The sequence below is a fragment of the Ambystoma mexicanum genome, chromosome 1q, assembly GCF_040938575.1.
Source record: "Ambystoma mexicanum isolate Mex_15411 chromosome 1q, UKY_AmexF1_1, whole genome shotgun sequence".
NCBI lineage: Eukaryota > Metazoa > Chordata > Amphibia > Caudata > Ambystomatidae > Ambystoma > Ambystoma mexicanum.
The window spans coordinates 539,853,687-539,877,739 of NC_090922.1; positions in this window are offsets into that span (position 1 = coordinate 539,853,687).

Here is a 24,053-nt window from a genome sequence, read left to right on the forward strand (position 1 = left end):
CTGTAGGCAGCCCCCTCCAGATGGGACACCCCCACCCCAGCCCCATCACCCGTGAGCCCACCCTGCAGACAGCCCCCTCCAGACGGGCACCGCAGGCCCCATCACTGGTGACACCACACAGCAGGCAGCCCCCTCCAGACGGGACACCCCAACCCCAGCCCCATAACCCGTGACCCCACCCCAGCCCCATCACCCGTGACCCCACCCTGCAGGCAGCCCACTCCACATGGGACAACCCAATCCCCATCACCTGTGACACCACCCTGCAGGCAGCCCCCTCCACATGGTACGACCCAGCCCCCATCACCTGTGACACCACCCTGCAGGCAGCCCCCTCCAGACAGGACACCCCCACCCCAGCCCCCATCACCCATGACACCACCCTGCAGGCAGCCCCCTCCACATGGGATACTCCAGCCCCCATCACCTGTGACACCACCCTGCAGGTTGCCCCCTCCACATTGGACAACCCAGCCCATCACCTGTGACACCACCCTGCATGCAGCCCCCTCCAGATGGGACACCCTAGCCCCCATCACCTGTGACACCACCCTGCAGGCAGCACCCTCCAGATGAGACACCCCCACCCAAGCCTGCATCACCCATGACACCATCCTGCAGTCAGCCCCCTCTACATGGGACAACCCAGCCCCCATCATCTGTGACACCACCCTGCAGGCAGCCCCCTCCAGATGGGACACCCCCACCTGAGCCTCCATCACTCATGTCCCCACCCTGCAGGCAGCCTCCTCCAAATGACACACCCCAGCTGCCAACACCCGTGACACCACCCTGCAGACAGCCCCCTTCACATGGGACACCCCAGCCCCCATCACCCATAACACCACCCTACAGGCAGCCCCCTCCACATGAGACAGCCCAGCCCCCATCACCTGTGACACCACCCTGCAGGCAGCCCCCCATAACCTGTGACACCACCCTGCAGGCAGCCCCCTCCACATTGGACAACCCTGCCACCTTCACCTGTGACGACACCCTGCAGGCAACCGCCAGCAGACGGGTCACCCCCAACCCCCATCACCCATGACCCCACCCTGCAAGCAGCCCCCTCCAGACGGGACACCCCATCCCCCATCACCCATGACACCACCCTGCAGGCAGCCCCCTCCACATGGGACACTCCAGCCCCCATCACCCGAGACACCACCCTGTAGGCAGCCCCCTCCACATGGGACAACCCAGCCCCCATCACCTGTTACCCCACCCTGCAGGCAGCCCCCTCCAGACAGGACACCCCAGCCCACATCACCCGTGACACCTCCCTGCAGACGGCCCCCTCCAGATGGGAGCCCCCATCACCCATGACACCACCCTGTAGGCAGCCCCCTCCACATGGGACAACCCTGCCCCCATCACCTGTGACACCACCCTGCATGCAGTCCCCTCCAGATGGAACAACCCCACCCCATCACCCATGACCCCACCCTGTAGGCAGCCCCCTCCACATGGGACACTACAGCCCCCATCACCCGAGACACCACCCTGTAGGCAGCCCACTCCACATGGGACAACCCAGCCCCCATCACCTGTGACACCACCCTGCATGCAGTCCCCTCCAGATGGAACAACCCTCCCCCCATCACCTGTGACACCACCCTGCAGGCAGCCCCCTCCACATGGGACACTACAGCCCCCATCACCCGAGACACCACCCTGTAGGCAGCCCACTCCACATGGGACAACCCAGCCCCCATCACCTGTTACCCCACCCTGCAGGCAGCCCCCTCCAGACAGGACACCCAGGCCCACATCACCCGTGACACCTCCCTGCAGACGGCCCCCTCCAGATGGGAGCCCCCATCACCCATGACACCACCCTGTAGGCAGCCCCCTCCACATGGGACAACCCTTCCCCCATCACCTTTGACACCACCCTGCATGCAGTCCCCTCCAGATGGGATACCCCCACCCCATCACACATGACCCCACCCTGCAGGCATCCCCCTCCAGACGGGACACCCCAGCCCCCATCACCTGTGACACCACCCTGCAGGCAGCCCCCTCCACATGGGACAACCCAGCCCCCATCACCTGTTACCCCACCCTGCAGACAGCCCCCTCCAGATGGGAGCCCCCATCACCCAGGACACCACCCTATAGGCAGCCCCCTCCACATGGGACAACCCTGCCCTCATCAACTTGACACCACCCTGCATGCAGTCCCCTACAGATGGGACAACCCCACCCCATCACCCATGACCCCACCCTGCAGGCATCCCCCTCCAGACGGGACACCCCAGCCCCCATCACCTGTGACACCACGCTGCAGGCAGCCCCCTCCACATGTTATAACCCAGCCTCCATCACCTGTGACACCACCCGGCAGGCAGCCCCCTCCAGACGGGAAAACCCCTCTCCAGCCCACATCACCCGTGACACCACCCTGCAGACAGCCCCTCCAGATGGGAGACCCCATCACCCATGACACCACCCTGTTGGCAGCCCCCTCCAGACGGGACACCCCAGCCCCCATCACCAGTGACACCACCCTGCAGGCAGCCCCCTCCACATGGGACACTACAGACCCCATCACCCGAGACACCACCCTGTAGGCAGCCCCCTCCACATGGGACAACCCAGCCCCCATCACCCGTGACACCACCCTGCAGACAACCCCCTCCAGATGGGAGCCCCCATCACCCATGACACCACCCTGTAGGCAGCCCCCTCCAGATGGGACACCCCCACCCGATCACCCATGAACCCACACTGCAGGCATCCCCCTCCAGACGGGACACCCCAGCCCCCATCACCTGTGACACCACCCTGCAGGCAGCCCCCTCCACATGTTACAACCCAGCCCTCATCACCTGTGACACCACCCGGCAGGCAGCCCCCTCCAGATGGGAAAACGCCTCTCCAACCCCCATCACCTGTGACACCACCTTGCAGGCAGCTCCCTCCAGATGGGACACCCAAGCCCTCATCACCTGTGACACCACCCTGCAGGCATCCCCCTCCACATGGGACAACCCAGCCCCCATCACCTGTCACACCACCCTTCAGGCAGCCCCCTCCAGATGGGTCACCCCCACCCTAGCCCCCATCACCCATGACACCACCATGCAGGCAGCCCCCTCCACATGGGACAACCCTGCCTCCATCACCTGTGACACCACCCTCCAGGCAGCCCCCTCCAGACGGGACAACCCCACCCCAGCCCCCATCTCCCATGACACCATCTTGCAGGCAGCCCCCTCCAGATGGGACAACCCCACCCCAGCCCCCATCTCCCATGACACCACCCTGCAGGCAGCCCCCTTCACATGGTCCAACCCAGCCCCCATCACCTGTGACACCACCCTGCAGGCAGCCCCCTCCACAGGGGACAACCCAGCCCCCATCACCTGTGACACCACCCTGCAGACAGCCCCCTCCAGACGGGGCAACGCAGACCCCATCACTGGTGACACTACCCTGCAGGCAGCCCCCTCCAGACGGGACACCCCAACCCCATCACCCGTGACCCCACCCCAGCCCCATCACCCATGACCCCACCCTGCAGGCAGCCCCCTCCACATGGGCAACCCATCCCCCATCACCTGTGACACTACCCTGCAGACAGCCTCCTCCACATGGTACAGCCCAGCCCCCATCACCTGTGACACCACCCTGCAGGCAGCCCCTTCCAGACAGGACACCCCCACCCCAGCCCCCATCACCCATGACACCACCCTGCCGGCAGCCCCCTCCAGATGGGACACCCCTGCCCCCATCACCCATGACACCACCCTGCAGGTATCCCCCTCCACATTGGACAACCCAGCCCCATCACCTGTGACACCACCCTGCAGGCAGCCCCCTCCAGATGGGACACCCCAGCCCCCATCACCTGTGACACCACCCTGCAGGCAGCCCCCTCCAGACGGAACCCCCATCACCCGTGACACCACCCTGCAGGCAGCCCCCTCCAGATGGGACACCGCAGCCCCAACCACCCTGCAGTCAGCCCCCTTCACATGCGACATCACCTGTATGGTGAAGCCTGACACAGTGACACATCATCACTCCATCGATTGTGTGTCGTGGACCTTGACTGCTGTGTAGTGACACCAGCCAAAGTATCCACTGGAACATGTATCCTACAAGCGAAAATGAATGCATTTAATCGGGCCACATCCATGAGTGTGTCAGCTGGGCAAACAGATTAGCTGTCTGCAACCATCTCCCAACATACACATGAAACAAGAGAATGTAAATGTGAGTGCCAGCTGGCCATCTGACAATGTCATGGCATCAATGCCCAGGGACAAATTGTTTACCAATGACAGCATCCCAAATGTCCTCAATGTGTGCCACATGAACAAACACTGGCTGTGTTCCCCACAGCCTGAGCTACATTGAGCTGCTATTCCTAGAAGAGAATCCCTAATAAACACTTCACTGTTATGCCCATGTGTGAAGGACATGGCAATCAGACAGTGCAGCATGCACCAAGTCAGTTGCTATGGGCAGCCAATGTGTAAATACCATGAAATGGCAAAAGTGTCGCCCAGTGCAAGAGGTCGACCAACACCACAGATGATGATAACTGTAAAAACACATGCTGGTGAATTGCTAAAACACCACCTGTGTGTTACAGAGCATCAAGCAAATCAGGTGCAAATGGCCTAAACATGCAACACTCCCACAGTTACCCCATCCACCTAACTTAGAAACACATTGAAAGCAAATACACAGAGATGCTGCACATGTGAAGGGAAATGCTATTTGCCTGTGCACACACAAAATCCGACTCCACACACCACCCCAGTCAGCCCCATGTGTATACTCACCCCGCAAACAAATCCAGAACATAACACATGCAAGTAAGCAAACACACACATGACTATCAATGGGCAGGATCCGGGCCACTAAATGGACTACCAAACAGGCACACTGCAAAAATAACTGTGAATGAAAAGAGTGTGAGAGTAAAAATAAATGATATTAAACAGTTGTATTCCCAGCATACATACTGTAAATACAATAATAAATCATAATATTAAAATATGTTCATGTAAAAATACAAATTCAAAAAATGTACATGTGTATAAAAAATATGTCCTCCAAAAAATCAATAAAATCAATAATAAAACTCCCCAAACACACCAAAAAACTATGTACAATAAAAAATGGAGGATAGTCCAAAGTCCACCCCAAACTAAAAAAAAATAAAAGGAAACTTACAGCTACATAAGTGTGCACAAAACAAATGGACTAATATCCGCGAGGCTAGCTCCAAATCATAATGAAAAATTAAATGAAACTTATCTACAAAACTATGTACACAGGCAGCGGGCTAGTACACCTTGTCACCAAACTCTCTCATTGTCTCGGCCAGGGCATCATCGAGCACGGCATCCACTTCCCCGAAGCGTGCCTCTGCTCTCACCTCAAGGGCTTGCAGGGACTCCAGCATGGCCCTCTCCATCCCCTCTCACTCCCTGCAAGTTTCCTCGAGGATATCAGCCTGCCTCTCTGCCCGACACAGTGCAATCTCTCCCCTGGCTATGGTGACTCTCGCCTCCCGAGCCTGCTGCCTCTCTGCCCAGATTTGCTGCCTGTACTGCATGAACACGGAAGACATTCTTGTTCGAAGGTCCACATGTGTGCCCTGCCTGACGCCGGATACCTGCCTCTCTGAGATGGGAGGTCATGAGTACAATAGCCTCCTACTTTGAGCCTGCTGCTGCTAAATTGCCCGGTGCCTGCTTCGTAAGGACACCCTCCGGGCTGATGACATCACCCGGGGTGTCGGGTCCGTGCCCTGCTCCTGGGATCCTGCTCTCCCACCATTGCCATTGCTCCTGTCGTTCCCTGGATCGGCATGGTGACCACCTCGGCTGATCCACTGGCGACTCCCAACTCATCCAGGGATGTTAGCTCCACCAGATGGGCCGATGTGGGTGGGACTGGTGCAGAGGGGCCCCTGGTGGGATCTGAGACGAAATGTGCCCGGTAGGACAACTGGCGCACAGGGGAGCAAGACAAGGAGGGGGTTGCATAAGTGGCCAGCCCACGCATCCAATTTGATACTAGGGGCCTCATTACGAGGTGGGCGGTAAGGGATTACCGGTACCGGTAAGGGCACCGGTACCGGTAATCCCTTACCGCCCTATTATGAGTTCCCTTTGCAGGTCCTCCCTTAATGCCTGGTTTTACCAGGCGTTAAGGACGGAATCCGCAAAGGGACTTTGGTGCTAATAACGGTACCGCAATTTGCGGTACCGTTATTAGCGCCTTCCCCATTCCCATTGAGCCCTACGGGGGCTCAAATGGGAATGGGGAAGGGCCCTGGTGGATGGGGAATTACTGCCCCGCCAACCTTGGAATGGGGCGGTAAGAGCTCCATTCACCAGGGCGGAGTCGGTAAGGATTTGGAGGCAGCCATGGCACTATGGTTACCTCCAAACTCATAATGAGGCCCTAGGAATGCTACTAGCCAGTTCAGGAGACGCCACACGTCATTGTGATGCCTGCACCTCATCACGAATGCCGCTGGGACGCTTCTCGATACCGACTAGTAGGGGACCACTCTGTCGCAAATGGCACCATCCGCAGACAATGGGGTATCGGTCTGGGTGGAAACAACTGACACTTGCGGATGGCTATGGCGTGGGGCATGCCTGCAGGTGCATACTGCTGCAGGCGCTGACACAGGGACATGATTTTGCACAGGTACCTCCACAGTGACCTGCACAGCCTCAAGCCCCTAGGCCAGGACTGTAGCAGTCACACCCACCTCATCACCAGGCCGGGCCCCATAGACTGGGCTAATACAGACCCCTCCCCCACATCATCCCCCGCCAACCTGGATGCCTCCCCATCGTCTTCTGCAAAGGATGGCCCCTGTGTGTGGTCACCTGCCCCCCCCCCCCCGCTGCCGAGGAGTCCACATCCACCTTCGCCCTCTTGGCCCTCCTCTCAGCAGATGTGGCCGATGGCTCATACGCGGCACCAGACTCTCGCCTCCCGAGCCTGCTGCCTCTCTGCCCGGATTCGCTGCTGTACCGCACGAACACGGAAGACTTGTTCTTGTTCAAAGGTCCACATGTGCGCCCTGTCTGACGCCGGATACTTGCCTCTCTGAGATGGGAGGCCATGAGTACAATAGCCTCCTACTTTGAGCCTGCTGCTGCTAAATTGCCCGGTTCCTGCTTCGTAAGGACACCATCCGGGCTGATAACATCACCCGGGGTGTCGGGCCCATGCCATGCTCCTGGGTTCCTGCTCTCCCTCCATTGCCATTGCTCCTGTCGTCCCCTGGATCGGCATGGTGACCACCTCAGCTGATCCGCTGGCGACTCCCAACTCATGCAGGGATTTTAGCTCCACCAGATAGGCCGATGTGGGTGGGACTGGTGCACAGGGGCGGCCTCTGGTGGAATCTGGGCCGAAATGCGCCTGGTAGGACAACTGGCGGATAGGGGAGCAAGACAAGGATGGCGTTGCATAAGTGGCCAGCCCACGCATCCAATTCGAGACTAGGGGCCTCATTACGAGGTGGGCGGTAAGGGATTACCGGTACCGGTAAGGGCACCGGTACCGGTAATCCCTTACCGCCCTATTACAAGTTCCCTTTGCAGGTCCTCCTTTAACGCCTGGTTTTATCAGGCGTTAAGGACGGGACCCGCAAAGGGACTTTGGTGCTAATAACGGTACCGCACCGTTATTAGCGCCTGCCCCATTCCCATTGAGCCCTACGGGGGCTCAAATGGGAATGGGGAAGGGCCCTGGTGAATGGGGAATTACCCCCCCCCCGCCAACCTTGGAATGGGGCGGTAATAGCTCCATTCACCAGGGCGGAGTCGGTAAGCATTTGGAGGCAGCCATGGCGCTAAAAGCGCCATGGTTACCTCCAAACTCCTAATGAGGCCCTAGGAATGCTACTAGCCAGTTCTGGAGACGCCACACGTCATTGTGATGCCTGCAACTCATCAAAAATGCCGCTGGTACGCTTCTCCATACCGCCTAGTAGAGGACCACTCTGTCGCAAATGGCACCATCCGCAGACAATGGGGTATCGGTCTGGGTGGAAACAACTGACACTTGCGGATGGGTCTGGCCTGGGGCATGGCCGCAGGTGCATACTGCTGCAGGTGCTGACACAGGGACAGGATTTTGCACAGGTACCTCCACAGTGACCTGCACAGCCTCAAGCCCCTAGGTCAGGACTGTAGCAGTCACACCCACCTCATCACCCAGGTCGGGCCCCATAGACTGGGCTAATACAGACCCCTCCCCCACATCATCCCCCGCCAACCTGGATGCCTCCCCATCGTCTTCCGCAATGGATGGCCCCTGTGTGTGGTCACCTGTCCCTCCCCCGCTGCCGAGGAGTCCACATCCACCTTTGCCCTCTTGGACCTCCTCTCAGCAGCTGTGGCCGATGGCTCATTCGCTGCACCAGCCTCCTCGCACCCGGAAGATGTTGTTTCCATGGGGCGTGGCTGGGCCTTGCGTCTCTGCCCGGTAGAGGCATCCCTGCTGCCTTGCTCCACAGCACTTTCTCTGCTCTCTTCTTCCAAATGCAGCTGTGGATAAAGGGACATAGAACACAAACATCAGGGTGTTAGGGAGAATTCTCTGTTTAGGCTGAATTTCCTAACCTAGTGAGTCCCCCAGCAGCTATGCTGGATTTCTGGAGTTTGTTTTTTCCCATCCTGCCAAGAGTGAGACTCTTTTTCTCCCACTCTTGGACATGAATGCGTGTAATTCCCTTGAATGTCAATGTGTTCTATGGGCTATGGGGTCTTTTACTCCATACGGTCTCATATGTTTTGCTATGTGTGTTACACTGCACCCTACGTGCCGTAACACTGGGGCATCCTAGCGGACCTCCATCATAGACTCCATACCCGGGGACTGACTACTGTCTCCCCGGGCATGTAAAGTCACCATTGGCTTTACTAGACCTAAATTTACTAACAGAACTGGTACAAACCATCCTATTGTGGACGTACTAGTAGGGGTAATTCGATTACTCCTGGGTCTGTTGTTCGAGGGGGCACTGTCCCGTCCCCCTCGTCGAGTTTTGGCTGGTGGCAGTGGAAACTACTTGTTATGTTCGACCCCGAATATAACCCTACGGGATTCTTCCCATTGTTAGAGATTGATACTGTTTCTCGTTAATCTCTAACATACCTCCGGTCTACTTATCTTAAATAAGTCTATCGGATGGTATTTTCTGCCAGAACTCGGCTTTTTAAAATGGCGTCTGTTTTCGTCTCTGTGACTCCTAAACCAAAGGTTGAGCCCTTTGTTCCACTTTTGGCGGGCCTCTGTACAGAGACCCTCCAAAGTGGTGCCATTCTGTCTGGGTTACCCCAGGGGTGTGGGAGGGGGCACGCTGGTGTGATTGGCCCAAGTGGTGAGCCTCCCCGCTCACCACTTAGCATGTGTTGATTGACAGCTAGGCTGAATGAATGGGGGTTTTCTGCATAAAAGCAGGGCTTTTGGGACTGGATCTTCAGAAGTCGCCACAGGAACTAAGAATCCGACGAGGGTAAAGCTGAGCCGACCTGCAACGACGACACCTCCGGTGGAGCCCTGCTGAACCAACTCACCACTTCCCGACGACAGAGGAGATCTCCCTGCCGGAGAGTCTCTTCCCCTGACTGGTGGGAACAACCAGTCTCCTTTGCTTTTTCTTCGCCTCAGGACGCAGTGGTCGAATTGCCCGTGCAGAGCACCTCGGCAACCGGATAGCCACTACCCCTGTACCGCGACCAAAAGGTGGTGCCTTGTGACGGAGCACTCCGCGGCTGGTCTCTTCCCTGGTGGTGCAACGATCTTCAACTTTCCTTCAACGACGAGATCCTCTCTTCTCTTGGCAAAGACCGGACCTGCACCCACCACCAGGAACAACTACCCCCGCCGGAGCTGTCTCTCCACAATCAAGGTACTGTGTCCGCCTGGCTTCCCTTGTTGCCGGATAGAGTGAGGTGTCATAATCCTTGCCTCTCCATAGGGTCGCCTCCAAGCTTTCTCTAGCGTGTTGTTCTGAACTGGTTCAATCTGCCGATAACAATTTGCTACAAAGACTCAAACGCATTTCCACTAAGAGACTTTTTGGGACATATCGCCTTGCCTCTCTCCGAGTGGGCCTGGCCTCTGAACTTTATGATCTATTGTGGTTCTTGCCTTCTTGCCTTGCATTTTTCCCGTGAAGTATTGAACTGTGTTGATTTCGTAACCTACTTATTTTTCTCTCCCGTCCTAACTAATATTAGAGTGCCATCTAGGTTGAGGCATACAGCTCTGTCTGCAAATAAGTGATGCTGGTAGAACCTAGACTTGTCAAACTATTGTTAGGGGGATTGATCGTTTCTTCTTCGTAGAGTAATTGTAATTGAAGTGTTTGCCGTGATAGTGCCAAAGTGTTTTCTATAGATGTTCCGTTATAAATAAATACCTTAATATCTTTACACTGAAGCCTTGTTGCGTGTTGGCTTGTCTTACTGTGAAGAATTGCCCTATTTTGTATACTCCACATACTGCTTAACTCTTCTTGAGGGAAGTCTGACTGCTCAGCCACAGCTACCAAGTGAATCTGTGTGGTACAGACTGCTACCAAGTGGGTTTACTGCCAAACACCTGTAGTCCTAAATCTTTTGCAGTGGTCCCAGAGGGAACTGCACAGGTTTCCGCCTAACACAGGGTACTGTACCAATGTGTGTTTTGCACAAAACATATGCACATGAAGTACACTGCTAAAGGTCACAACCATCATCACCCTCCACAAAACACAGATACATGCAATGTACATACATACACATACAGGTCTGTCCCTCACAACAGACAATCACATCCGTGGACATGGTACTGTCAACACCTAGAAATAGTACGCATGTCATGCACACACCCCACCTGACAGTCCTCAAGCAGTGCACTGAGCTATCACATTAGAGTCCCCTCAACGGCAATCAGGCAACAAGACTAGGGCACACATTGAAATGCACCAGTTACATCCGCCAGGAGTGATGGCCACTCACACAGTCGCATCTGAGACACATACACATGAACACCATGCCTGTTCATGATGTTGACTACACCACCCATCTGTCACACCTCTCACACAGGCACGTCTCAGACACATGTAAGTAACCACATGCACATTGTTATATGCTGCAGTACAGCACACGTTGCAAAAGTAAGACCGTTGAAATTACGCATGGCTCATAGAACACATGTGAAGCACTGTCTCGGACATGCACACAGACATCCGTACAAGAGGCATACTTGCTGGAAGGCCAAGGTGCACACTCCCACCATACATCAACATGCACATGCACTGTGGAGGCCAGCAACACATGGACACTCACCTGATGACTCCAGACGGTGCTGCAAATCGCTGACCTGGGTGTGCAGCGCCGGGTAAAACTTCTCCAAGACCTGCATGTCGGTGGTGTTCAACCGGCCCAGCGTCCCCCTTGGTTGGCACCAGCCTGGAGGAAGCGCCGGGCCTTGTTGTGGGTCCTGGATTTCAGGTCCTCCCAGCGCTTGTGCACATGGTGGTAGTCACGTGCACCCACAATCTGGTCCCAGATCAGCTTCCATCCTTCCTTGCCGACATCCGTGGAAGATGGCATCATAATGCCCCAGGACATGCGCCACCAGGATGTCAACTTCCCTGGCTGTGAAGTTGATAGCCCTCTGCCTCGCTGCCCTGGGGTTCCCACGTGCCTCGGAAGATGTTGGTTCAGTGGTTCAAGCATGGCATCCCCCGAGGCAGGTGTGGGTGGGCAAGGTGGTCCTGGCGCTGGGCTGTGGAGCGGTGTTGATGTTCTGGCATGTTGGGAGTTTTCGAATCAGCTGAGGTGGTCACAGGGCCAAGGACAGGAGCACTGGCAATGGCTGGGCAGCAGGTACTCAAATTGCAGGGCAGGTGGGCAGCAAGCACACACAGTGGGCAGGCAGCAGCAGATGGCTCATACGAGGCAGCTCAGGGCAGTAGGAGGCAGGTAAAAGGCTCGTAGGCAGGAGCGCCTGGGTCTTCCATGTTACTCGGGTGGGCAGCCGGAAACAGAGTGACGGTTAATTTGCGCGTGCGAAATTAGCGCATGCATGTGAAATCAGAGGAAAGGGCCTAATCGCGTAAATTACGTGACCTGTGCTGGGCGTTTGGCATTCAGATTCGGGATAAAGGAGTGCGTAGGAGAACATTAAACAGCACAGGCGAAATTGGAGCTGACGGACGTGTGGACTTCGGAGATTTTTGGGGTGCCACGCAATTTGTTCACTACTGTAACAGCGCAAACTTCTTATTTTGGTGGGGGATTTGCGCATGTATTTTTCTTATTTCTGAGGCTAATGGTGAGTCATGTATGCATAATTCATACTTGGGTGCCCCTGTGTATAGCATACCCCCATTCTTAACATCACAGTAGCTTCCCTGGGACTCGCGTTTGCATTTTTTGTGACACCCCAGCCCCCATCACCTGTGACACCACCCTGCAGGCAGATCCTCCAGACGAAACACCCCCACCCAAGCCCCCATCACCCATGACACCATCCTGCAGGCAGCCCCCTCTACATGAGACAACCCAGCCCCCATCATCTGTGACACCACCCTGCAGGCAGCCCCCTCACGATGGGACACCCCCACCTGAGCCCCATCACTCGTGACCCCACCCTGCAGGCAGCCCCCTCCAAATGGCACACCCCAGCCACCAACACCCATGACACCACCCTGCAGGCAGCCCCCTCCACATGGGACACCCCAGCCCCCATCACCCATAACACCACCCTCCAGGCAGCCCCCTCCACATGCGACAGCCCAGCCCCCATCACCTGTGACACCATCCTGCAGGAAGCCCCCCCCACCCCAGCCCCAATCACCTGTGACACCACCATGCAGACAGCCCCCTCCACATGGGACAACCCTGCCACATTCACCTGTGACGCCACCCTGCAGGCAACCGCCTGCAGACAGGACACCCCAGCCCCCATCACCCATGACACCACCCTGCAGGCAGCCCCCTCCACATGGGACACTGCAGCCCCCATCAGCTGAGACACCACCCTGTAAGCAGCCCCCTCTACATGGGACAACCCAGCCCCCATCACCTGTTACCCCACCCTGCAGGCAGCCCCCTTCAGACAGGACACCCCAGTCCACATCACCTGTGACACCACCCTGCAGACAGCCCCCTCCAGATGGGAGCCCCCATCACCCATGACACCACCCTGTAGGCAGCCCCCTCCACATGGGACAACCCTGCCCCCATCACCTGTGACAACACCCTGCAGGCAGCCTCCTCCAGATGGGACACCCCCACCCCATCACCCATGACCCCACCCTGCAGGCATCCCCCTCCCGACGGGACACCCCAGCCCCCATCACCTGTGACACCACCCTGCAGACAGCCTCCTCCACATGTTACAACCCAGCCCCCATCACCTGTGACACCACCAGCAGGCAGCCCCCTCCAGATGGGAAAAACCCTCCCCAACCCCCATCACCCGTGACACCACCCTGCAGGCAGCTCCCTCCAGATGGGACACCCCAGTCCCCATCATCTGTGACACCACATGCAGGCAGCCCCCTCCACATGGGACAACCCAGCCCCCATCACCTGTGACACCAACCTGCAGGCAGCCCCCTCCAGATGGGACTCCCCAGCCCCCATCACCTGTGACACCACCATGCAGGCAGCCCCCTCCAGATGGGACACCCCAGCCCCCATAGCCCATGACCCCACACTGCAGGCAGCCCCCATCACCTGTGACACCACCCTGTAGGGGGCCCCCTCCAGACGGGACACCCCCACCCTAGCCCCATCACCCATGACACCACCCTGCAGGCAGCCCCCTCCGCATGGGACAACTCAAACCCCATCACCTGTGACAACACCCTGCAGGCAGCCCCCTCCAGATGGGACACCCCCACCCCATCACCCATGACCCCACCCTGCAGGCATCCCCCTCCCGACGGGACACCCCAGCCCCCATCACCTGTGACACCACCCTGCAGACAGCCTCCTCCACATGTTACAACCCAGCCCCCATCACCTGTGACACAAACCTGCAGGCAGCCCCCTCCAGATGGGACTCCCCAGCCCCCATCACCTGTGACACCACCATGCAGGCAGCTCCCTCCAGATGGGACACCCCAGCCCCCATAGCCCATGACCCCACACTGCAGGCAGCCCCCATCACCTGTGACACCACCCTGTAGGGGGCCCCCTCCAGACGGGACACCCCCACCCTAGCCCCATCACCCATGACACCACCCTGCAGGCAGCCCCCTCCACATGGGACAACTCAAACCCCATCACCTGTGACAACACCCTGCAGGCAGCCCCCTCCAGATGGGACACCCCCACCCCATCACCCATGACCCCACCCTGCAGGCATCCCCCTCCCGACGGGACACCCCAGCCCCCATCACCTGTGACACCACCCTGCAGACAGCCTCCTCCACATGTTACAACCCAGCCCCCATCACCTGTGACACCACCAGCAGGCAGCCCCCTCCAGATGGGAAAAACCCTTCCCAACCCCCATCACCCGTGACACCACCCTGCAGGCAGCTCCCTCCAGATGGGACACCCCAGCCCCCATCATCTGTGACACCACCATGCAGGCAGCCCCCTCCACATGGGACAACCCAGCCCCCATCACCTGTGACACCAACCTGCAGGCAGCCCCCTCCAGATGGGACTCCCCAGCCCCCATCACCTGTGACACCACCATGCAGGCAGCCCCCTCCAGATGGGACACCCCAGCCCCCATAGCCCATGACCCCACACTGCAGGCAGCCCCCATCACCTGTGACACCACCCTGTAGGGGGCCCCCTCCAGACGGGACACCCCCACCCTAGCCCCATCACCCATGACACCACCCTGCAGGCAGCCCCCTCCACATGGGACAACTCAAACCCCATCACATATGACACCACCCTGCAGGCAGCCCTCCCCAGATGGGACATCCCACCCCAGCCCCCATCACGCTTGACCCCACCCGGCAGGCAGCCCCCTCCAGATGGGACACCCCAGCCCCCATCACCCGTGACACCAACCTGCAGGCATCCCCCTCCACATGGGACAACCAAGCACTCATCACCTGTGACACCACACTGCAGGCAGCCCCCTCCAGACAGGTCACCCCCACTCCAGCCCCCATCACCCGTGACACCACCCTGCAGGCAGCCCCCTCCACATGGGACAACCCTGCCACCATCACCTGTGACACCACCCTGTAGGCAGCCCCCTCCAGATGGGACAACCCCACCCCAGCCCGCATCACTGGTGACACCATCTTGCAGGCAGCCCCCTCCAGACGGGACACCCCAGCCCGCATCACTGGTGACACCACCCTGCAGGCAGCCCCCTCCACATGGTACAACCCAGCCCCGATCACCCATGACACCACCCTGCAGGCAGCCCCCTCCACAGGGGGCAACCCAGCCCCCATCTCCTGTGACACCACCCTGCAGGCAGCCCCCTCCAGATGGGACACCCCCACCCCAGCCCCATCACCCGTGACCCCACCCTGCAGACGGCCCCCTCCAGACGGGGCACCGCAGACCCCATCACAAGTGACACCACCCTGCAGGCAGCCCCCTCCAGACGTGACACCCCAACCCGAGCCCCATCACCCGTGACCCCACCCCAGCCCCATCACCCGTGACACCACCCTTCAGGCAGCCCCCTCCATATGGGACACCCCAACCCCCATCACTCATAACACCACCCTGCAGGCAGCCCCCCCCACATGAGACAGCCCAGCCCCCATCACCTGTGACACCATCCTGCAGGCAGCCCCTCCCTCCCCAGCCCCCATCACCTGTGACACCACCTTGCATGCAGCCCCCTCCACATGGGACAACCCTGCCACATTCAATTGTGACGCCACCCTGCAGGCAACTGCCTGCAGACGGGATACCCCACCCCAGCTCCCATCACCCATGACCCCACCTTACAGGCAGCCTCCTCCAGACGGGACACCCCAGCCCCATCACCCATGACACCACCCTGCAGGCAGCCCCCTCCACATGGGACACTGCAGCCCCCATCACCCGAGACACCACCCTGTAGGCAGCCCCCTCCACATGGGACAACCCAGCCCCCATCACCTGTTAGCCCACCCTGCAGGCAGCCCCCTCCAGACAGGACACCCCAGCCCACATCACCTGTGACACCATCCTGCAGGCAGCCCCCCCTCTCCAGCCCCCATCACCTGTGACACCACCCTGCATGCAGCCCCCTCCACATGGGACAACCCTGCCACATTCACCTGTGAAGCCACCCTGCAGGCAACCGCCTGCAGACGGGACACTCCCACCCCATCACCCATGACCCTACCCTGCAGGCATCCCCCTCCAGACAGGACACCCCAGCCCCCATCACCTGTGACACCACCCTACAAGCAGCCCCCTCCACATGTAACCACCATGCCCCCATCACCTGTGACAACACCCTGCAGGCAGCCCCCTCCACATGGGACAACCCTGCCACATTCACCTGTGAAGCCACCCTGCAGGCAACCGCCTGCAGACGGGACACTCCCACCCCAGCTCCCATCACCCATGACCCCACCCAGCAGGCAGCCTCCTCCAGACGGGACACTCCAGCCCCATCACCCATGACGCCACCCTGCAGGCAGCCCCCTCCACATGGGACACTGCAGCCCCCATCACCCATGACACCACCCTGTAGGCAGCCCCCTCCACATGGGACAACCCTGCCCCCATCACCTGTGACAACACCCTGCAGGCAGCCCCCTCCAGATGGGACACCCCCGCCCCATCACCCATGACCCTACCCTGCAGGCATCCCCCTCCAGACAGGACACCCCAGCCCCCATCACCTGTGACACCACCCTACAAGCAGCCCCCTCCACATGTAACCACCATGCCCCCATCACCTGTAACACCACCTGGCAGGCAGCCCCCTCCAGACGGGAAAACCCCTCCCCAACCCCAATCTCCCGTGACACCAACCTGCAGGCAGCCCCCTCCACATGGGACAACCCAGCCCCCATCACCTGTGACACCACCCTGCAGGCAGCCCCCTCCAGACAGGACACCCCCACCCCAGATCCCATCACCAATGACACCACCCTGCATGCAGCCCCCTCCACATGGGACACCCCAGCCCCCATCAGCCATGACACCACCCTGCAGGCAGCCCCCTCCACATGGGACACCCCAGTCCCCATCACCCGTGACACCACCCTGCAGGTAGCCCCCTCCACATTGGACAACCCAGCCCCATCACCTGTGACACCACCCTGCAGGCAGCCCCCTCCAGATGGGACACCCCAGCCCCCATCACCCGTGACACCACCCTGCAGGCAGCCCCCTCCAGACGGGACCCCCCATCACCTGTGACAACACCCTGCAGGCAGCCCCCTCCAGATGGGGCACCCCAGCCCCAACCACCCTGCAGGCAGCCCCCGTCACATGGGACATCACCTGTATGGTGAAGCCTGACACAGTGACACATCATCACTCCATCGATTTTGTGTCGTGGACGTTGACTGCTGTGTAGTGACACCAGCCAAAATATCCACTGGAATATGTATCCTACAAGCAAACATGAATGCATTTAATCGGGCCACATCCATGAGTGTGTCAGCTGAGCAAACAGATTAGCTGTCTGCAACCATCTCCCAACATACACATGACACAAGAGAATGTAAATGTGAGTGCCAGCTGGCCATCTGACAATATCATGGCATCAATGCCCAGGGACAAATTGTTCACCAATGATAGCATCCCAAACGCCCTCAAAGTGTGCCACATGAACAAACACTGGCTGTGTTCCCCACAGCCTGAGCTACATTGAGCTTCTATTCCTAGAAGAGAATCCCTAATAAACACTTCACTGTTATGCCCATGTGTGAAGGACATGGCAATCAGACAGTGCAGCATGCACCAAGTCAGTTGCTATGGGCAGCCAATGTGTAAATACCATGAAATGGCAAACGTGTCGCCCAGTGCAAGAGGTCGACCAACACCACAGATGATGATAACTGTAAAAACACATGCTGGTGAATTGCTAAAACACCACCTGTGTGTTACAGAGCATCAAGCAAATCAGGTGCAAATGTCCTGAACATGCAACACTCCCACAGTTACCCCATCCACCTAACTCACAAACACAGTGAAAGCAAATACACAGAGATGCTGCACATGTGAAGGGAAATGCTATTTGCCTGTGCACACACAAAATCTGACTCCACACACCATCCCCAGTCAGCCCCATGTGTATACTCACCTCGCAAACAAACCCAGAACATAACACATGCAAGTAAGCAAACACACACATGACTATCAATGGGCAGGAGCTGGGCCACTAAATAGACTACCAAACAAACACAAAAATAACTTTGAATGACAAAAGAGTGTGAGAGTAAAAATAAATGACATTAAACAGTTGTATTCCCAGCATACATACTGTAAATACAATAATAAATCATAATATTAAAATTTGTTCATGTAAAAATACAAATTCAAAAAATGTCCATGTGTATAAAAATATGTCCTCCAAAAAATCAATAAAACCAATAATAAAACTCCTCAAACACACCAAAAAACTATTTACAATAAAAAATGGAGGATCGTCCACAGTCCACTCCAAACAAAAAAAAAATAAAAGGAAACTTACAGCTACATAACTGTGCACAAAACAAATGGACTAATGTCCGCGAGGCTAGCTCCAAATCATACTGAAAAATTAAATGAAACTTATCTACAAAACTATGTACACAGTCAGCGGGCTAGTACACCTTGTCACCAAACTCTCTCATTGTCTCGGCCAGGGCATCATTGAGCACAGCATCCACTTCCCCGAAGCGTGCCTCTGCTCTCACCTCAAGCGCTTGCAGGGACTTCAGCATGGCCCTCTCCATCCCCTCCGACTCCCTCCAAGTATCCTCGAGGATGTCAGCCTGCTTCTCTGCCCGACACAGTGCAATCTCTCCCCTGGCTATGGTGACTCTCGCCTCCAAAGCCTGCAGCCTCTCTGCCCGGATTCGCTGCCTGTACCGCACGAACACAGAAGATATTCTTGTTCGAATGTCCACATGTGCGCCATGCCTGATGCCGGATACCTGCCTACCTGAGATGGGATGCCATGAGTACAATAGCCTCCTACTTTGAGCCTGCTGCTGCTAAATTGCCCGGTGCCTGCTTCGTAAGGACACCCTCCAGGCTGATGACATCACCCGGGGTGTCGGGTCCGTGCTCTGCTCCTGGGTGACTGCTCTCTCTTCATTGCCATTGCTCCTGTCATTCCATGGATCGGCATAGTGACCACCTCGGCTGATCCACTGGCGACTCCCAACTCATGCAGGGATGTTAGCTCCACCAGATGGGCTGATGTGGGTGGGACTGGTGCACAGGGGCCCCTGGTGGAATCTGGGCCGAAATGCACCCGGTAGGACAATTGGCGCACAGGGGAGCAAGACAAGGAGGGGGTTGCATAAGTGGCCCGCCCACGCATCCAGTTCGAGACCAGGAATGCTACTAGCCAGTTCAGGAGATACCACACGTCATTGTGATGCCTGCACCTCATCACGAATGCGCTGGTACGCTTCTCGATACCGACTAGTAGGGGACCACTCTGTCGCAAATGGAACCATCTGCAGACAATGGGGTATCGGTCTGGGTGGAAACAACTGACACTTGCGGATGGGTCTGGCCTGGGGCATGCCCGCAGGTGCATACTGCTGCAGGCGCTGACACAGGGACAGGATTTTGCACAGGTACCCCCACAGTGACCTGCACAGCCTAAAGCCCCTAGGTCAGGACTGTAGCAGTCACATCCACCTCATCACCCCCGCCGGGCCCCATAGACTGGGCTAATACAGACCCCTCCCCCACATCATCCCCCGCCAACCTGGATGCCTCCCCATCGTTTTCCGCAATGGATGGCCACTGTGTGTGGTCACCTATTCCCCCCGCTGCCGGGGAGTCCACATCCACCTGTGCCCCCTTGGACCTCCTCTCAGCAGCTGTGGTGATGGCTCATACACGGCACCAGCCTCCTCGCTCCTGGAAGATGTTGTTTCCATGGGGCGTGGCTGGGCCTTGCGTCTCTGCCCGGTAGAGCCCGGTGCTCCACAGCACTTTCTCTGCCCTCTTCTTCCAAATGCAGCTCTGGATAAGGAGACATAGAACACACACATCAGGGTGCTGTACCAATGTGTGTTTTGCACAAAACATATGCACATGAAGTACACTGCTAAAGGTCACAACCATCTTCACCCTCCACAACACACAGGTACATGCAATGTACATACAAACACATACATATCTGTCCCTCACAACAGACAATCACATCCATGGACATGGCACTGTCAACACCTAGAAATAGTACGCATGTCATGCACACACCTCACCTGACAGTCCTCAAGCAGTGCACTGAGCTATCACATTAGAGTTCCCTCAACGGCAATCAGGCAACAAGACTAGGGCACACATTGAAATGCACCAGTTACATCCACCAGGAGTGATGGCCACTCACACAGTCGCATCTGAGACACATACACATGAACACCATGCCTGTTCATGATGTTGACTACACCACCCATCTGTCACACCTCTCACACAGGCACGTCTCAGACACATGTAAGTAACCACATGCACATTTTTATATGCTGCAGTACAGCACACGTTGCAAAAGTAAGACCGTCGAAATTACGCATGGCTCATAGAACACATGTGAAGCAATGTCTCGGACATGCACACAGACATCCGTTCAAGAGGCATACTTGCTGGAAGGCCAAGGTGCACACTCCCACCATACATCAACATGCACATGCACTATGGAGGCCAGCAACACATGGACACTCACCTGATGACTCCAGACGGTGCTGCAAATCGCTGACCTTGGTGTGCAGCGCCGGGTAAAACTTCTCCAAGATCTGCATGTCGGTGGTGTTCAACCGGCCCGGCGTCCCCGTTGGTTGGCACCAGCCTGGAGGAAGCGCCGGGCCTTGTTGTGGGTCCTGGATTTGAGGTCCTCCCAGCGCTTGTACACATGGTGGTAGTCACGGGGTGCCACCCCCTCCGCGTTGATGGCACCTACGATCTGGTCCCAGATCAGCTTCCATCCTTCCTTGCCTTTATCTGTGGAAGATGGCATCATAATGCCCCAGGACATGCTCCACCAGGATGTCAACTTCCCTGGCTGTGAAGTTGACAGCCCTCTGCCTCGCTGCCCTAGGGTTGCCACGTGCCTCGGAAGATGTTGGTTCAGGCATGGCACCCCCGAGGCAGGTGTGGGTGGGCAAGGTGGTCCTGGCGCTGGGCTGTGGAGCGGTGTTGATGTTCTGGCATGTTGGGAGTTTTCGAATCAGCTGAGGTGGTCACAGGGCCAAGGACAGGAGCACTGGCAATGGCTGGGCAGCAGGCACTCAAATTGCAGGGCAGGTGGGCAGCAGGCACACACAGTGGGCAGGCAGCAGCAGATGGCTCGTACGAGGCAGCTCAGGGCAGTAGGAGGCAGGTAAAAAGGCTTGTAGGCAGGAGCGCCTGGGTCTTCCATGTTACTCGGGCGGGCAGCCGGAAACAGAGTGACGGTTAATTTGCGCATGCAAAATTAGCACATACATGTGAAATCAGAGGAAAGGGCCTAATCGCGTAAGTTACGTGACCTGTGCTGGGTGTTGGGCATTGGCATTCAGATTTGGGATAAAGGAGTGCGTAGGAGAACATTAAATAGCACATGCGAAATTGGAGCCGACGGACGTGTGGACTTTGGAGATTTTTGGGATGCCACGCAATTTGTTCACTACTGTAACAGTGCAAACTTCTGATTTTGGTGGGGGATTTGCACATATATTTTTCTTATTTCTGAGGCTAATGGTGAGTCATGTATGCATAATTCATACTTTGGGTGCCCCTGTGTATAGCATACCCCCATTCTTAACATCACAGTAGCTTCCCTGGGACTCGCGTTCGCATTTTTTGTGTTGCTGGGTGCCACAGCGTACTGCTTTTACTTTTCACAGGAGCTACCGAGGGGTCGCATCCACGCATTTTTGATATTTGGGGTGCCTGTGCGTTACGCGTCCTGTTCTTTTTTTCACCAGGGGTAAACTCGAGCCTTGCTGGACCATACTAGTACGTTTTACATCACGTACCCTGCCCCTCACTCCAATTGCCCAGGTCAATTGTTTCTGTGCCTCACATCGTACAAATCCATCTGTACCATGAGGGGAAGGCCACAAGAGGGAAAGGTGGCAAAGGTGGCAGAGGTGTGGGAAGGCCACAAGAGGGCAAGGTGGCAAAGGTGGCAGAGGTGGCTGAGGTGGCCAGGGTCGGGACGTGGAGGGAGAGCTGCGTCACCCTCCCCAACAGGGTCATGGAGATACAGGTGATGCTGCTATCCCCAGCACCCAGGGTAAGGGAGCTGCAGGGGCAGCTGCAGTCCCCAACACGCAGGCTCAGGGAACTGCAGCCATGGCTGTAGTCGTCCCAGCCCAGTTACATGGACATGCAGGGGTAGATGGACATGCAGGGGTAGATGCTTGCTGTCCGTGCGTCCAAGCGGACAGGACGTTCAGACAAAACCCGTGTCTCTAACACCAAGGGTCCGGGACCTTCAGGGTCATCGGCTCTCCCCACCAGCCAGAGTCAGGGAACTGCAGCCATGGTTGTAGTCGTCCCAGCTACATGGACATGCAGGGATAGATGCTGTACGTGTGTCCAAGGGGAAGGGACGTCCATGCAACACCCCTGTCCCCAACACCCAGGCTCAGGGCAGGGATCTGCAGCCATGGGTGTAGTGGTCCCAGCCCAGGTGCATAGAGATGCTAGGGAAGATGCTGTCTGTGCATCCAAGGGGAAGGGACGTTCAGGCAAAACCCATGTCTGTAACACCAAGGGTCCGGGACCTTCAGGGTCATCGGCTCTCCCCACCACCCACGGTCAGGGAACTGCAGCTATGGCTGTAGTCATCCCAGGTACATGGACATGCAGGGATAGATGCTGTACTTGCGTACATGGGGAAGGGACGTTCAGGCAAAACCCATGTCCCAAACACACAGGGTCCGGGACCTTCAGGGTCATCCACTCTCCCCACCAGCTGGGTTCATGAAGTTGTAGGGGCAACTACTGTCCCAGCATCAGTGGGTGATGCCATGGCCCAGGCCACTAGTGGTCCAGACCCTACTGCCCTGAGTGGACCCAGCCACACAGGGTCTGCACGACCTTCAAAGAAGGCAAAGCGTGCTGTTGCGGAACATGCTCAATCCCAATGCACGGCACAGGAGACTGCCACATTGAGGAAGAGGAGCGTGTCATGATGTCTATCCCCGTGGATCTGGACCTAGTCCATCAACCCCGGAAGCAGGCATCAAGTTATCCCAAGCAAGCCCAACAACCACTGTTAGGGGCTATTTGGGTGCAGTCCTGGCGTCTATGGCGCCAGGCTCATGTGAATAGTCAGTCCTGGCGCCATAGGCGCCAGGCTCATGGATTAAAACTTACCTGATGCAGACCATGCTACAAGAACTCAAAGCCCATATCAGGCTTGGAAGGGACTACTTTACCTAGGGACTATTTTTTACTCTGGCGAGGCAGGGGAGGAATACTTACCTGGAACTACTTTGGAGGCTATTTAAACCACACCCGAAGAGCAGCACACGCTTCGCGTTATTCTGCATCCTGCAGCGTAACGCTCACCGTGCCTGAGAGCCAGCATCCAGTCTTCTGCCACGCCCGCCTTGAGTTTGGAGCTCCTAGAAAAAAGGGGAAAGAAGGAGAAAAGGTTGGAACAAGAACAATACCTTTATTTTTCACCTGAATTCCGGATCCACCACTCCTTCGAACTAGAAGAAAGAAGTTATTTGATACGCATCGCCTCACCTGCTGCAGCGCAGCGCTGAACTCACCGGCCTTCGCCGCATCTCCACGAGCCATCTCATTCTTCATGTTCTCGTCAAACTCTGGCACCTAAGGGGGACACAAGAACAGCAAGGTGAGCCAAGAGGAATAAACAGAGGCAATATTAGTTACCCCAAGACTTACCTGATTTTACCGCCGGAGGTATTATTCATCTCCTCGAGTCGGCGCAGCTTCCATCTCATCTTTGCC